This window comes from Adiantum capillus-veneris, chromosome 17, assembly GCF_014529385.1.
Source record: "Adiantum capillus-veneris isolate H3 chromosome 17, ASM1452938v2, whole genome shotgun sequence".
Lineage (NCBI taxonomy): Eukaryota > Viridiplantae > Streptophyta > Polypodiopsida > Polypodiales > Pteridaceae > Adiantum > Adiantum capillus-veneris.
Genome location: NC_140947.1, coordinates 85,627,280 through 85,642,120, shown reverse-complemented (window position 1 = coordinate 85,642,120; position 14,841 = coordinate 85,627,280). Strand labels below are relative to the sequence as shown.

At 45.1% G+C, this 14,841-nt stretch overlaps 1 pseudogene; it reads left to right on the top strand.

The window, feature by feature from the left end:
• Positions 1–1,710: 1,710 nt before the first annotated feature.
• On the top strand, positions 1,711–11,890 carry LOC147437623 (GATA transcription factor 9-like; annotated as a pseudogene).
• The last annotated feature ends 2,951 nt before the right edge of the window (positions 11,891–14,841 follow it).

Genomic DNA, 14,841 nt, shown 5'->3' with positions numbered 1-14,841 from the left:
GCTACCTTATACGGATTCACACTATCACTACAGGGGGATTTGTAGACATGTAGTAGTGTTAGTGTGTATACGCGCTTCACCAGGGGCACTTTTCTCCCACTGGGTTTTTCCCCCTGGACATCTGGTGTGAAAGGACACCTTATCTCTTAGGGTCTCATATAAACTTTGTAGCTATGAGTTTGTAAATAGTCTATTATTCTAATACAGAGAGATAGACTACAGAGATCTCATACGCAAGCTCTATGTCTTCTCCTTCTCCATCTTCTTCCTACTCTGAGTTGCTATCTTCCTTTTGTTTCCTATTTCATCATCTTCAACAAAATATAGTTACAAAAATGAAAACATAGTGGCAAGCACATGGTATACAATACTCATCAGAAAATAAAACATAGAACGAACAACAAGTAAGTTTTGATGTGCCAATTCACAGAGAATAAGTTCATATGAAGTAATCAATACAAATTGGGATTTAGGTTCATGGTGGCTGCAATTCTTGTGGCGGTTGCGCTATTGGGGCGTATGTAGGTGGGGGCCCCATGGGTAGTGTGGAAACTAGTGGCCGATAGAGCAATTGACCATGGCTTGGCTAACATGGAACTATAGCTGGGGAGGTCTACTCAGAGGAGGAGGAGACGGCACAATCGACTTCTGGTGATGTCGTAAAGACGATAGAGGTGGTTGTGACTATGTTGAATGTGATACCTCACCCACATGAAGAGTCGATCCTAGACCACTAGGAAGTCATTGCTACAGTTGAACACGTGTCTAAACACGTGGCAAAAATAATTTTCAATCTGTATCAATGCTGATGCAATGTGGTTGTACATGCTCACACTCTTTTACCAAGCCACCACTTCATGCAAGACAATCCAAAACTGCATTTCCAACCTTTGTGAAGGTACCCAATAGACACCTGTTTACGATAGCACAAACATTAGCAATCATTGTAATGGTAAAAACCAAGCATAGAAGTACCCTCCTTGACTTACCGAGCAAAGAACTCGCTCTTCTCCACTCCATGCCGAAATGGTGCTCTGAGGGCATCTAGCATCCATGGCAGGTCCCATAGTGGCTCTCGCATCATGTCACTATCAAATTTGAACCCATCGTTGTTTGGTACCATATCTCCTTCTTGACGATTAAATAATGGAATCACTGGAAGCCCTTCAATTTTAAGTGTGAACATGCCCAGCAACAGGGTCTCAACTTGCAATATGGTCAATATTTAACACAAAAACACACCAATATCTACCATGAAATTCATGGAGAAATGGATAAGAAATTACTGGATCCGTGAAGTCGTCAATCACAACGTATGTGCGTGACACCATTCAGAGAAAGATGGTGCAAAGATGGCAAAAATCACACAAGCGGGCCTCCTCAGTAATGAGTGCCAAGTGGTCTGTTTAGCATGCCATGACTACTATGCCATCCAATAGTAAAAACTCTGCTACTAGGATGAACACACGGGCATCGAGCTCAGTAAAGAATACATTCCATTGGGGTATGCCACCAATGTCGGCTTCAAGTTTGCAATGTGTGGGAAGGTCTGCCCACGCAAGCCACACCCTTGCAAGCCGCTGATAAGACTCCATTTTGCCCAAGTGAGAGAGAGACCCAATCAAACTTTGGATGTCTTGGTGGTCCACTCCTTTAGACTGCTTTCTTGTTAGAATTGGCATTTTCTTTGTAATAAGTGTGCTCGTGGCTATGAGGAGAAAGGTGGAGAGTGAGAGTGAGAGTGAGAGAAGAGAGCATGGAAAGTTTGAGGGCGGGAGAAGGAGGTTTGAGAGAAAAGAGAGTCAAAATTTAAGAGAAAAAACTAATGGAAAGGAAGGGCAAAGGTTTAAGCAAAGGGATAAAGAGAGGGTAATGAAATGAGAAAGATGTGCTTTTTTAAAGTTCACTAACGCTTAAGAGAAGGAAGAGAGTGGGAGTGAGAAAAACAAAGGCAAGAGGGAACCCTTTTATAGGCAAAGGAAGCGGTGGGGGACTCGCAGTTCACGCGAGCACCACCATGACCTGCGGGACTCCGAGGCCACGTGGTGTGGCATGTGGATTGCGGGTGACCCGCAATCCGTGTGGCTCATCACGTGAACAACCGCAAACTCCAGGGCAGTCTGCATGGACTACGGGTGATTACCAGTCCACGTGGCCACGACGTATTGCAGGGCGCCGCAGGAGGGGGGATGAGAGAGAGGGTGTAATGGAATTGGCCTATTAACTTAAATTGTAGCGGAAGGAGAATAACTTTGTGAGCATTTTATTAAGGAGATTCCTTCATGTGGGTGGAGAGAGTGTTTGGATGGAGAGAGAAACAATAAACACACTTCCTAATTAACATGGCATGACCAATAACTTGTAAAGGAGAGAGAGATAGAGAATTTGACAACAGTTGAGGACCGGATTTACTTGGAGCCGGTCCCCCCTCCAGAAGGCTTTTGTATTATAGATTTCCTCATAAGAGGAGCTTGGTACAATACAATCTTTTGTGTTCTTTAAGACCTCTTTGATAGCATGAAGATGTAAAGCTTCATGTACCAAGACTTTGCTGCAAAACAACCATTAGCATGCTTAAAATCATTAACAAGAACTTGTGAACTCATTAATCATTGTGTTCGTTCAATCATTTGGGTGCCATGAAGATGGAAGCTTCATGCACCACCATTAGCATACTTATTAACAAAACAAGAACTTGAAATATCCCAAGCCTCTATCCCAAGACCTCAAACACCATAAATGGTGAGGAGAGCTGGCAGGGATCGAGGAAGAATAGAGAAGGAGGAGTATTTCTACAAGAAAGCTTTCATCCCCTTACATATAATCACTCATAAGTAGCATAGCTTAGCTTACATAGAGATTAAGAAGATGTTAGCATGCTTTAAGCTGGGATCTTGGTTGGATTTGCATCCATAGCCAAGAGGTGTTGGTGTAGGCACCTCCCTTCACCTTGCATGTGAGAGAGAGAAGACTTGTGAGCTTCAAAAACTCCTCCACCAAGAATGGGGCGTGGGATTCATGAGAGAGAGAAGGAAATTTGAATTTGGGCTTCTTACACTACCTACTCTCTCATTGGATGCTTTCCGGGCTGGCCAATGGTTGGCCTCGATCATCCAAGGCAACAGGGGTAGCCTTGTGACAAGTGTCCTTGATACCCCTATTATCACAAGCTTTGGCAATAAAAAATACTTTATTAAATCCTCATTGGGCCGCTCAGTCAACTGGCCAATAGGAATAAAGATAATGTAGCTTAATTCTCATTGGTCCATTTGGTAGGCTACCCAATAGGATTTTAGCATCATTTAGCATTAACTAGAAAATGAAATTGCCTTTCCTAATAAAATATATTCTTAAATCAATTATTTAAATGCTCATTGGACCTTTAAGGTGGCTAGCCAATAGCCTTTTAGCACCTTATGGGAGCAGGAGGCCTAGGGTGCTGACATGTGTCCTTTGGCCCATAAGGGGCATGGCCTAGAGAGAGAGAGAGAGAGAGAGAGAGAGAGATATTATTCTCCCTCATCCCCTACCTTTAGGGCTCGCCCCCTCCTTTGTAGGCCCCCTTTTTGACTCAAGCACCTCAAGCACCTTAGTCATAGTGCTTAGTCAATAAGCACCTCAAGCTGCTTAGTCACCAGCTGCTTAGCATAGGTTCCCACCTTGGAAAATTAACAAATGCAACTTAATGTCCTAGGTATAAAGGCATTTAACACTAACCCTTGGAGGCTTTAATGAAGCAAACCCTAGGGTCTTAATGCTCATTAAGTGTACTTGCCCTTTTATAGGCCATCTCCCATATGGACCTGTAATGAGATAAAACTATCTCTCTTTTGGTCCCGTCGTGAGATGAACCTAAAGCACTTCTTGTACCTAGCTCTTGGATAGACCATCCCTCTTTTAGCCATAGTAGAGATGCCATCATCTCTCATGTAGGCCCTTGGTAGAGATAGGTGTAAAAGCACTTATCTATATTCTAACTCTTGGTCCCCTTTTATCTCTCCACATTAAATGATCAGTTTAATATGAGAAAATCATTTGTTAAAGTTAGATATTAGATTTTATGACAGAGAGAGGGGGCGGTTCCCACGTGGAGAGGGGCGGGAAGAGAGAGAGAGAGAGAGAGAGAGAGAGAGAGAGAGAGAGATTTTATTATCATCCTCGAAGGTCAAATATGACCTATGGGACCAAAGTTACATGTGATGTAGTATGTGTATGGCTGATGAGTGACTCTCGATGCTCCAAAATTGTGGTGATGAGAATCACAATGGAGAACCCACACTGTGGCTGGGAGAGGAAAGTGGGTAGGTCTAAGTCATGGCTGAAAATGTGAGAGAACCAAGTTCAGATGTGACCAAAAGCTGAGCACTCTAGTAGTGTGTGGTCCTCAGACTCTCAAACTTGCAGTGAGTATAATGTGCACAATCGATTTGACTCTTCTCCATTGTCCTAACGACCTATCTCGCATCGAAGGAAATGGGAGCAATAGTGCGTATCATCGACAAGGAGATAGGCTCAAGCATGCAAGTGTGAATACGGTGTCAGGATTTTTTTGGAGCAAGGGATTGCGCATATGTTCATACCCATGCATGGTGCATCAAATAAAGGATTGCCCATTTTCCAAAGCCAAGTGGTTGCGTGGGGCCCACATGTGTACACGTAGGACAGCATGTACATAGTGCATCGATTTTCACTATTACCAATACCAATGTGTTTTTTCTACAATAATGAGGAGTTGGTAGCGCGTAAAACTTCTCGAGGAAGCTATTCACGGGCCGACGACATGAGGTAAGCAGGTGCGTCAGATGGCATCTAGTGGCGTCAAGAGGCCGAATGGGGTCAATACTTGCACGTGGAGAAGTACGGACACGATGTGGGCGTTTCCTTGTGATAATTGTGCAAAAAGGTCATCATGAGGACCATTTTTTGGGGCCACTTCACGTGGTTGCGAGACGCATTATTGAAAAATGTTGAGTGCCAGGTGTGCGGATGATGCAAACAGGTGACAACTATGCACTGCAAGGTCAGTTTTTGGCATGTTCGGGGTCCGTTTGAGGTCATCTAAAAGGCCAAGGGTGCCCAAGTAATAAAGTGAAGTGTGGGAACTGAAAAAACGGAGAGAAGAACAGAAAAAACGTGGAGAGTAGAGGAGGAACAGCTGCAGGTGTGTTTTTGGGGTTTTTGGAGCCTGTTTTGGCTGTAAACTGCTCATCCGAGGTCGGATTTGAGCACTTTGACATTGTAGACTGGGGTTTTGGGCCGTTCCGGACGCGATGGCGCTGTCCATTTTTTCAAATTTCTCACTCTTTTTCTGCTATTTTTGCTGTGTAAGTTTCTCCTATGAGCGAAGCTTCTGCTCCAATTTGTGATTGTATCTGGCAAGTTTTACCTATATTGTGTGAGCTATTTGCCCCATTGGTGTTGGCCCAAGCTCTATTGTACCTAAACATAAAAAATTCTCCTCTTTTGAGCTGATTTTTTTTGGGGGTTTTTGTGTGTGTGTCTCTCTGTGTGGAGTGGACAAATGGTTAGTCTCTCTCCTCTCACTCCATCAGAGTGTTCCCTGTCTCGGCCAGGTGGGTTGTGTAAGCCGAGTGGTGCCCCATAGTGTGTGTGTGTGTGTGTGTGTGTGTGTGTGTGTGTATCTTCCCAAGAGTGTGTGTCGGGTCGTTATAGCGGGGTTCTGTGTGTTTCCATCCCGCTCATATTCTTTTGGCGCCCCCACGGAGGATCTTCTTCGAGTACCTTCTGCTTGGAGCTTCAAGCTTTGAGATTCAGGATTACAGGTTGCAGGTTGCAGATTACAGGTTACAGGGACAGGTACAGGTACAGGTGATTCACACACGCACAGGTAGCTGGAGTACAGTGATATACTACCAGTGGTGTCACTTGCAGTTGTTGTGGGTATGCATCATTTGGCGCCTGTTTGAGCGCATTGTCTGTTGGATTGTACGTTACTTGTGGAAACTGTCAATGTACGCCTTTGTGCAGACATATTTGGTTTTATTTGGCAGTCCCAGCCATTTCTGAGACTTGGTCTAGAAGATAGTCATTTTTGAGACTTGACTATACGCGATTCGCATTAGCCTTCGTTGAGGGTCTATAGCGTGAGGTTTTATTGAGCTGGGGGATTCTCAAATGTGGAGATTCTTTCGGTGATACAGGTAGCTGGAGCACCCTTTTCGTGACCTCACCATAGGCTATGTACTAGTGATTCATGTTTGATGCTCGGGTTCTATTGTTGGCAGTTTATGCATACATATATAGTCTATATTTTGGGTTCCTACTGCTCTACTTCTGGGGAAACTCTGCCAAAAATTTTCCAAAATATGATGGCTAGTTTTTTGGTCTTTTGAGCCATTTATGCTGTTATGCTGCTGAAATTTTGGCAAAATCAGAGGATAAGACAGGTGTGCCTTCTTGGGAGCTACATGGTTGGCTTTAATGGATGATCAAAATGGCCCTCAATTCACTCCATTTCATTTAACTCAAAGAATCCAGATAAATGTTCATGTGTCTAGGAAGATTTTTTTCCAGCAGCGCATAGTCTTTATGTTCGGGCCAAGAAGATTAAGAGAGATCCTGGAATGTCCATTGCCTATTGTAATTCCGATGATTAACTATGAAAACTCATTTGATGTGCATGTGTTTGTCCTTATCTAAAGTCAAGCTCCATTGAAGTTTCTAGAGGTTGAGTAGTGAAAAGTTTTGGGTTCTTGCACGTGTGTTGGAAGAGGTTCTTAAAGCATTAAACTTGGGTAGCCATGGCTTTCTCTTATCTGGAATTTCATGGAAGAAGTGGTGAAGATGCGGAAGACTTTCTGGAGCAAGTCGAGGTGGCATGCATAAGCAACAATATGTGTGATGAGGAGAAGATTTTGAGGCTATTTGGATTGCTTTTGAAAGATGAGGCCCGTGTTTGGTTCATGGATTTGGAAGCTAAAGAAGCAGTGGCTTCTTCTTATGGTTTGAGTCTTGACAAGTTTATAGAAGCTATTTTAGAGCGTTTCCAAGTTTTTGAAGATGCAAATGCAGTATGGAATGAGCTCAATGCTCTTAAGCAAGGTTCTTGTCAAGGTGTTGATGCCTATGTACAAGGTTTTATAGATTTATGGACTCGTTGGTGTGTTGCTCTTAAGGATGAGACCCCCCCTTGTTCATTGCAGAAAAGTTCTTTTGTTGATGGTTTGTCACCTTGGTTGCGGTTTGAGGTTGAGTTGAAGACGCCCGAGTCTTTTGAAGATGCGGTATGCATTGCAAAGCACAAGGAATGGAAGTTTAAGCGTCTTGAGGAACATGGTATCAGTACAAGTATGCATGTGCAAGATGGATTTGACATGGAAGATGAAGTTAAGCATAAGCAAGTGAAAAGTAGCCTATCCTATGATGTTTCTCGTTTCTTCCCAAGGTCTATTGTGAAGCGTAAAGAGGTCTTGCAGGTTGACAGGTTTATGAAAGAGCCTAAAGAGGTGAGTAATGCTTTGGATACAGGATTGAAAAGTCTTGAAGAGGATGCATTGGCTACTTGTGTACCTTGTGATTATGCGTGTGAGTGTGAGGTTGAGGTTATTGATGATGAGCACGTATCTTTGGATACTAGTTCCTTGGAAATTAGGGAAGAGGGCAAGGTTGAGAGCCATTTTGTGGATTTGTTGGATGTGGAGCCTGTTTTGAAGCCATATTTTGATGTATGTGCAGTGATTGAACCGATTTATGAGCATGATTGTGGTTTAGAGCAGGGATCTGTATTCTTGGAGACTGATGAACCCATGCTAGAAGCTATGGATAGTGGTGCTAGCCATGATTATGATGTGGATAAAGTTATGTGTGATGATGAGTATGCTTATGATGATGAGAAGGGGTTTGGCATATATGAGTCCAATCTCAGCTATGTGGATGCCTATGCTAGGGATATGTGTGCCGCGGGGATACTTTTGTGCTTTGGATATCAACAACTTTACCTTCACACAATGCTTTTAGCTACTTGGGTGCATGATTTGCAGGTTGTTGCTATGGCTGGTGAAGCCAAGATGCCAGGTGATGAGTCACTTGAGTTGTCTTTATCGGTTGGGTTGAATGTGGCATGCAATATTTATGCTTTTGGAACTCCAGACAGGGCGGATGTGTTAGTTGGATATGCCTATGGTGCATTTTGGTTGATTGTTGACAAATGTAGGTGTGGTGTTATGATGCTTCTTGTGAATCAAGCGATATGCCTTTGGCCTTTTGATCCAGGTGGAATGAGCATCTACTAGTGCTGCTGCTGAGCATGAATGCTCTAGAAGGCTAGGGGGTGGGCAAATTATGTCAGGAGTTTTTTGGAGCAAGGGATTGCGCATATGTTCATACCCATGCATGGTGCATCAAATAAAGGATTGCCCATTTTCCAAAGCCAAGTGGTTGCGTGGGGCCCACATGTGTACAGGTAGGACAGCATGTACATAGTGCATCGATTTTCACTATTACCAGTACCAATGTGTTTTTTCTACAATAATGAGGAGTTGGTAGTGCGTAAAACTTCTCGAGGAAGCTATTCGTGGGCCGACGACATGAGGTAAGCAGGTGCGTCAGATGGCATCTAGTGGCGTCAAGAGGCCGAATGGGGTCAATACTTGCACGTGGAGAAGTACGGACACGATGTGGGCGTTTCCTTGTGATAATTGTGCAAAAAGGTCATCATGAGGACCATTTTTTGGGGCCACTTCACGTGGTTACGAGACGCATTATTGAAAAATGTTGAGTGCCAGGTGTGCGGATGATGCAAAAAGGTGACAACATGCACTGCAAGGTCAGTTTTTGGCATGTTTGGGGTCCGTTTGAGGTCATCTAAAAGGCCAAGGATGCCCAAGTAATAAAGTTAAGTGTGGGAACTGAAAAAACGGAGAGAAGAACAGAAAAAACATGGAGAGAAGAGGAGGAACAGCCGCAGGTGTGTTTTTGGGGTTTTTGGAGCCTGTTTTGGCTGTAAACTGCTCATCCGAGGTCGGATTGAGCACTTTGACATTGTAGACTGGGGTTTTGGGCCGTTCCGGACGTGATGGCACTGTCCATTTTTCCAAATTCCTCACTCTTTTTCTATTGTTTTTGCTATGTAAGTTTCTCCTATGAGCGAAGCTTCTGCTCCAATTTGTGATTGTATCTGGCAAGTTTTACCTATATTGTGTGAGCTATTTGCCCCATTGGTGTTGGCCCAAGCTCTATTGTACCTAAACATCAGAAGTTCTCCTCTTTTGAGCTGAGTTTTTTAGGTGTGTGTGTGTGTGTGTCTCTCTGTGTGGAGTGGGCAAATGGGTAGTCTCTCTCCTCTCACTCCATCAGTGTGTTCCCTGTCTCGGCTAGGTGGGTTGTGTAAGCCGAGTGGTGCCCCATAGTGTGTGTGTCGGGTCGTTATAGAGGGGTTCTGTGTGTTTCCATCCCGCTCACAACGGTTTCCTCTTTCAGCGAAACATGGATTTGTAGTTGGGGGCAATATGGGTGGTGTAATGTATGAAGCGTGACCCACCGGATTTCTCCCAAGGTGTAATACATTGGTGTTGTAAAAACTATGCTACTAGGATGAACACACTGGCAACGAGCTCAGTAAAGAATACATTCCATTGCGGTATGCCACCAATGTCGGCTTCAAGTTTGCAATGTGTGGGAAGGTCTGCCCACGCAAGCCACACCCTTGTAAGCCATTGATCAGACTCCATTTTGCCTGAGTGTGAGAGAATCAAACGTTGGATGTCTTGGTGGTCCACTCCTTTAGACTACTTTCTTGTTAGAATTGGCATTTTCTTTGTAATAAATGTGCTTGTGGCTATGAGGAGAAAGGTGGAGAGTGAAAGTGAGAGAAGAGATAATGGAAAGTTTGAGGGAGGGAGAAGGAGGTTTGAGAGAAAAGAGAGTGAAAATTTGAGAGAAACAAGCGATAAAATCACAAGGCCTGCGCTTTCAAGTAGATATATAATGGAAAGAAAAAGTGTATTTAATAATAAAAAACCATGTCGTCATAATTTCTTCAAATTATCTAAGATACAAACACTATATTCAAACTTCTATGTAAATAAGAAGCATTATAATTAAACTAGAATGGATAATCATCAAGTTCATACTTATATCCATGTTTATAACAGAGCATGTCTCTTTTCATGATTTTTGAAGTACTTAGTTAATCCATTAACTACCTCTAAGATTTAAATATACAATCTTACTTTAAATATATCCATGTTGCACCGTGTCTACTCTCTCTCTCCCTCTCTCTCTCTCTCTCTCTCTCTCTCTCTCTCTCTCTCTCTCTCTCTCTCTCATCCAATTCATCAATAAGCAACTTCCCCATTGATAGGAGTCAATAGAAGCCATTCTTTGTGTTGAATTCGTTTGCCAATAGCTTCTCTCTCTCTCTCTCTCTCTCTCTCTCTCTCTCTCTCTCTCTCTCTCTCTCTCTCTCTCTCTCTCTCACACACACACACACACACACACACACGAAGGCTATCAATCACACCATCTCTTCCATAGCCCCCTCTCTCATCCTTCCTCTTCTTGGTTTGGCCTGGAAATGGACATTGTTCTCTGCCACCCGCTCATGGTGGTTATGCGCCCCCACTTGGTAAGCCCACCGGAAAGTCCAATGCGGCGCAAATAGCAGCAGATAACGAGCACTCCAATTTCTTTGCGATCGACGACCTCTTGGATTTTTCAAATGAGGACGTAGGTGGCTCCATTGAGCCCTGCCTTAGAAATGCCACCTCCTGTGAGCTTAACATTGAGCCACTTCTCTTATATGTCGTTGATAGAAAGCTGTCTCAACCATGCTCTGTGTGCCTGTCTACTCCCTTCTCTAACAAAGTTTTTCTGACAATCACCATTTAATTTGCACTAATTACAAAAGCTGAAAAGAAAGTTTTCTTAATAAAATTTAATGCAAATTTTGGCAATGATTTTTAAGCTTATGGTTTGATTGTCCTTGGAAATTCAGTTTGCAATATTTGGGCAATACTAACTTGGCTGTCTCCTATTGGTTTTTGTCCAGTGTGATGATGTGGTAGAGCTTGAATTCTCCAATTTTGTAAAGGAGTCCTTCTCCTCTGGTGATGCTCCTGCTTGCCTTGGCTGGGGGACTCATGGCAGCTTAGGTGGTGATGACAAGGGCGAACACCTCCGCCGGAGCAGCGACAAGTCTTTTCGAACCACAAGCCCTGTTTGTGTGCTAGAAAGCAACACTTTTTCAAGAGGAAAGCATTGCACATTCTTCAGCTTCAGCCCTGACATGTCCCCTGTTCCTGGTCGTGGGCATAGCAAACGCTGCGGCACTGCTGTTTGTTTCTGGAATACATCTGAGTCCAATATGTACAACACATACTACAACTTCGATGATGACGGCGATGTCGAAGATGAACTTTGTTCGCATACATAGCAATCAGAGAATGAAGAATTCTGCCATGAAAGTGAAAAACTCCTCCTTCAGTAAGGCAAAGAGTCCTTCTACCAAACGCTTCAACCCCAAGCCTAAGAAAACCAAGGTGGAGGATGCTACCCCAGCAAGGAAGCGTCTTCATTGTGCTACACAGAAGACACCACAATGGAGGGCAGGACCGATGGGGCCAAAGACGCTATGCAATGCGTGAATGCATATGGAGTGCGGTACAAGTCGGGAAGGCTTTGCGATGAATATAGGCCAGCTGCAAGTCCTGCATTTGTAGAGAGTGTGCACTCAAATTCACACAGGAAAGTGCTGGAAAAGAGAAGGCAAAGAGGTGATAGCATTGGGCATGAGAGCCGAAAGCATAACGAGCATACACGCAGGCTTCGGTGGGGATGCAGTGGTGTGTGAGACCGTGCTGCGTTGAAGGTGGACGTCAATACAAATGCGTTGTCTCCACTGGAGGAGACAAAGGTAGGTAGGAGTGAATAGAGAGGAGAAGTGGATAGACATGGTTAGCATCAGAGTTTAGAGAGTTTGATTAGTAGAGTAGAGAATAGTGGCACAGCTAACATCAACATGAAGATATGTCCTACATTGCTTTGAAGGGAGCTTGTGATCATATTCCATCCCTTTGGCAAGCCTCAACACTTAAGTCTGCAGATGTTCCCACAGCCCTCGTCACACTCACACCACCTCCTCAAGGCTCTGCCTGCAGTACATCCCCTTCACCTGCAGGGTGCTCCCAACCCCCTCGTCACGGTTACACACAAAACAACACCGCATCATGTTTGCACCCTCCTTTGCTTTGACCGCATGCAATGGAAAGAAGCCCTCATCGCATGCCTTGTTTTTTCCGATGCAAGATGCAGACAAGCCCTCACAGAACCCCATCCCCCTTCAACTGCAGGGTGCTCCCACTGGCCTCGTCGTCCTTGCTCCTTGCATGCCTGCCTTCACTCAATCACTACCTGCCTAGCATCATACATCCACGAACTGCCCAATTCACCTACGAGAGAGAGAGAGAGAGAGAGAGAGAGACTGTCTGAAGCCCATCACTCGCTTTTGCTTTCATTAGGAGGAATCGATTCCTCTCCACATTTAGCTCCCAATAGCATTGTCGTGCACACTCATCTCCATCTCCGTTTGCATGCTCCTCCGAGTAGCGCCACTCTTGTGCACCAGTCGTCGTCTCCTTCCTATCATGCTATGCCTTGCTTGCGCCTTGCTTCACACCCACCTTGGGGCCTATCAGCAGCATCGTACTTCACAAGACCCCTTTCCGTGTCCATTGCCCTCGATGCCTACCTTGGCCTCGTCAATATACTCGCTCACCTTGTCCATCTCGAGCAACATACAACCACATATACTCCCCCTATGTCTGCACCTTCCCCTCTCTATCCTCATTCTTCTCACACACACACTACCATTGTTCCTATCTCCGCCTGCCGTTTTCTGTCAAGCACTGCAACGTGCGCACACACTTCAGGTTCTTTGATTCCAAGCGATTTATCCAATGATAAATCACTTGAGCAACGGTTGAGGTCGACCCCAATGGGGTATTCGCTGTGAGCCAAGCCAGTGCGAGTGGTTGCTTCTGCAGCTCAGTAACCAACACTTCTTGCTCGTCAACACTCGCTCGGTATCTCTTACGCCGCTTGTCGGCTCTTCTCAGCTCCTCCTCCTCTCTAATCTGCTCGTCACCCCTGAGGGATTTTGCATACACATGAGTCATGACGAACAGAGGACGATCTCAGTTCATGTGTTTCCACCTTGCCTGCGCACAGTCGAGGGTGGGACTGCCAAGCTATCCGAGTGATGTTATCCATTTGAGCTCCTTAGACTTTTCAAATTCAAATTCAGACTTCCGATTTTCCTGCTTATGTGTGGCTACATCTGTTGCTTCTTGTTGAACATTTCCATATTTTCCTGTGATGCAGACGGGGTCAACAACTCTGTAATTAATGGTTCAGCTTCTCTTTCTTTGACTGCAGGTATTGCCATTGCTTCTTGCATGTCAGGACCCACAGAACCCCTAGATAGAACCTCCATTAAAGAATCCAACCTTGCAGCAGAGCGTCACTCAGCAGTGTGTACGGCAGCCGGTACTTCTTGGCAAAGTTCTACACACACACACACACACCAGGTGAACGCACAGACAACCCTCCCTCTCTCTCTCTCTCTCTCTCTCTCTCTCTCTCTCTCTCTCTCTCTCTCTCTCTCTCTCTCTCTCTCTCTCTCTCTCTCTCTCTCTCTCTCTCTCTCTCTCTCTCTCTCTCTCTCTCTCTCTCATGGGGACCCGCCCGGTTTCCGCCCTGGCTCTGGCGCACACTTCAGGTTCTTCAGCGCACACACCCTACATTGAACATGTCTGCAGCACACAGAATGCTACTCGGTCCCCTTTCATTACGTTACATGGAATCTACTGCGATTCCAAACGATTTATCCAGTCACGGTTGAGGTCGACCCCAATGGGGTATTCGCTCTGAGCCATCGCTCTGAGCCAAGCTAGTGCGAGTGGCTGCTCCTCGGACTAGCGAACCCACACAATTAAAAAACAATGTCCCTTCTCAGCCCCTCATCTCTCACGCAGGTCCTGCCACCCTCCTCCCGTGTCGTATCTGCCGCCTGCGCCTGTGAGTATCTGTAGGCCCGCATGATAGAAAAACATATAGACACACACAACAATATCCCTTTGCAAGCCCATACTCCCTCTCTCAGACTATGTGCGTGAGGCGCAACTGCAGCAATAAGAAAGAAATAAGCCAGAGAGAGGCGATTCTGCTTCTCCGGGGGCGCGGGGGGGGGGGGAGGGAGAGAGAGAGAGAGAGAGAGAGAGAGAGAGAGAGAGAGAGAGAGAGAGAGAGAGAGAGAGAGAGAGAGAGAGAGAGAGAGAGAGAGAGAGAGAGACGACATTCACCAAGAGCCACGCTTCATCTACCGCCCCTCTCGGCTGTGTCTCGTGCTCGTTTCCTCCCTTGTGACAGCTTGGCACCTCGTAGGTCTCCCTCGTCTACTCCCGCCTCAGCAACTGCAACTCCTCTTCAGGTGCGACCCCCTACCCTTGCCTCAGAAACAGCCCTGTCTCGCGCCTCTTCTTCCATGTTCCACGATGCCCAATGAGAGAGAGAGAGAGAGAGAGAGAGAGAGAGAGAGAGAGAGAGAGAGAGAGAGAGAGAGAGAGAGAGAGAGAGAGAGCAATCGTAGCAATGACTTCTGTCTTGGGCTCCAAAGATAGACTCCGAGAGAGCCAGCAAAAAATCTGCAAAGAGTCAATTTGCAACCTCTATTCATGATGACTATAACGCCTTCCAAGAAACTCACCGTAGCTTTTCTTTTTTTTCAAAAACAAGTTTCAATATCTTAATTTATTCATGATCAAATTTTCAATCAAAGCTTTTAGAGCATCTCTTTTCTATGGGTGATTATCGAGTATCATCTCT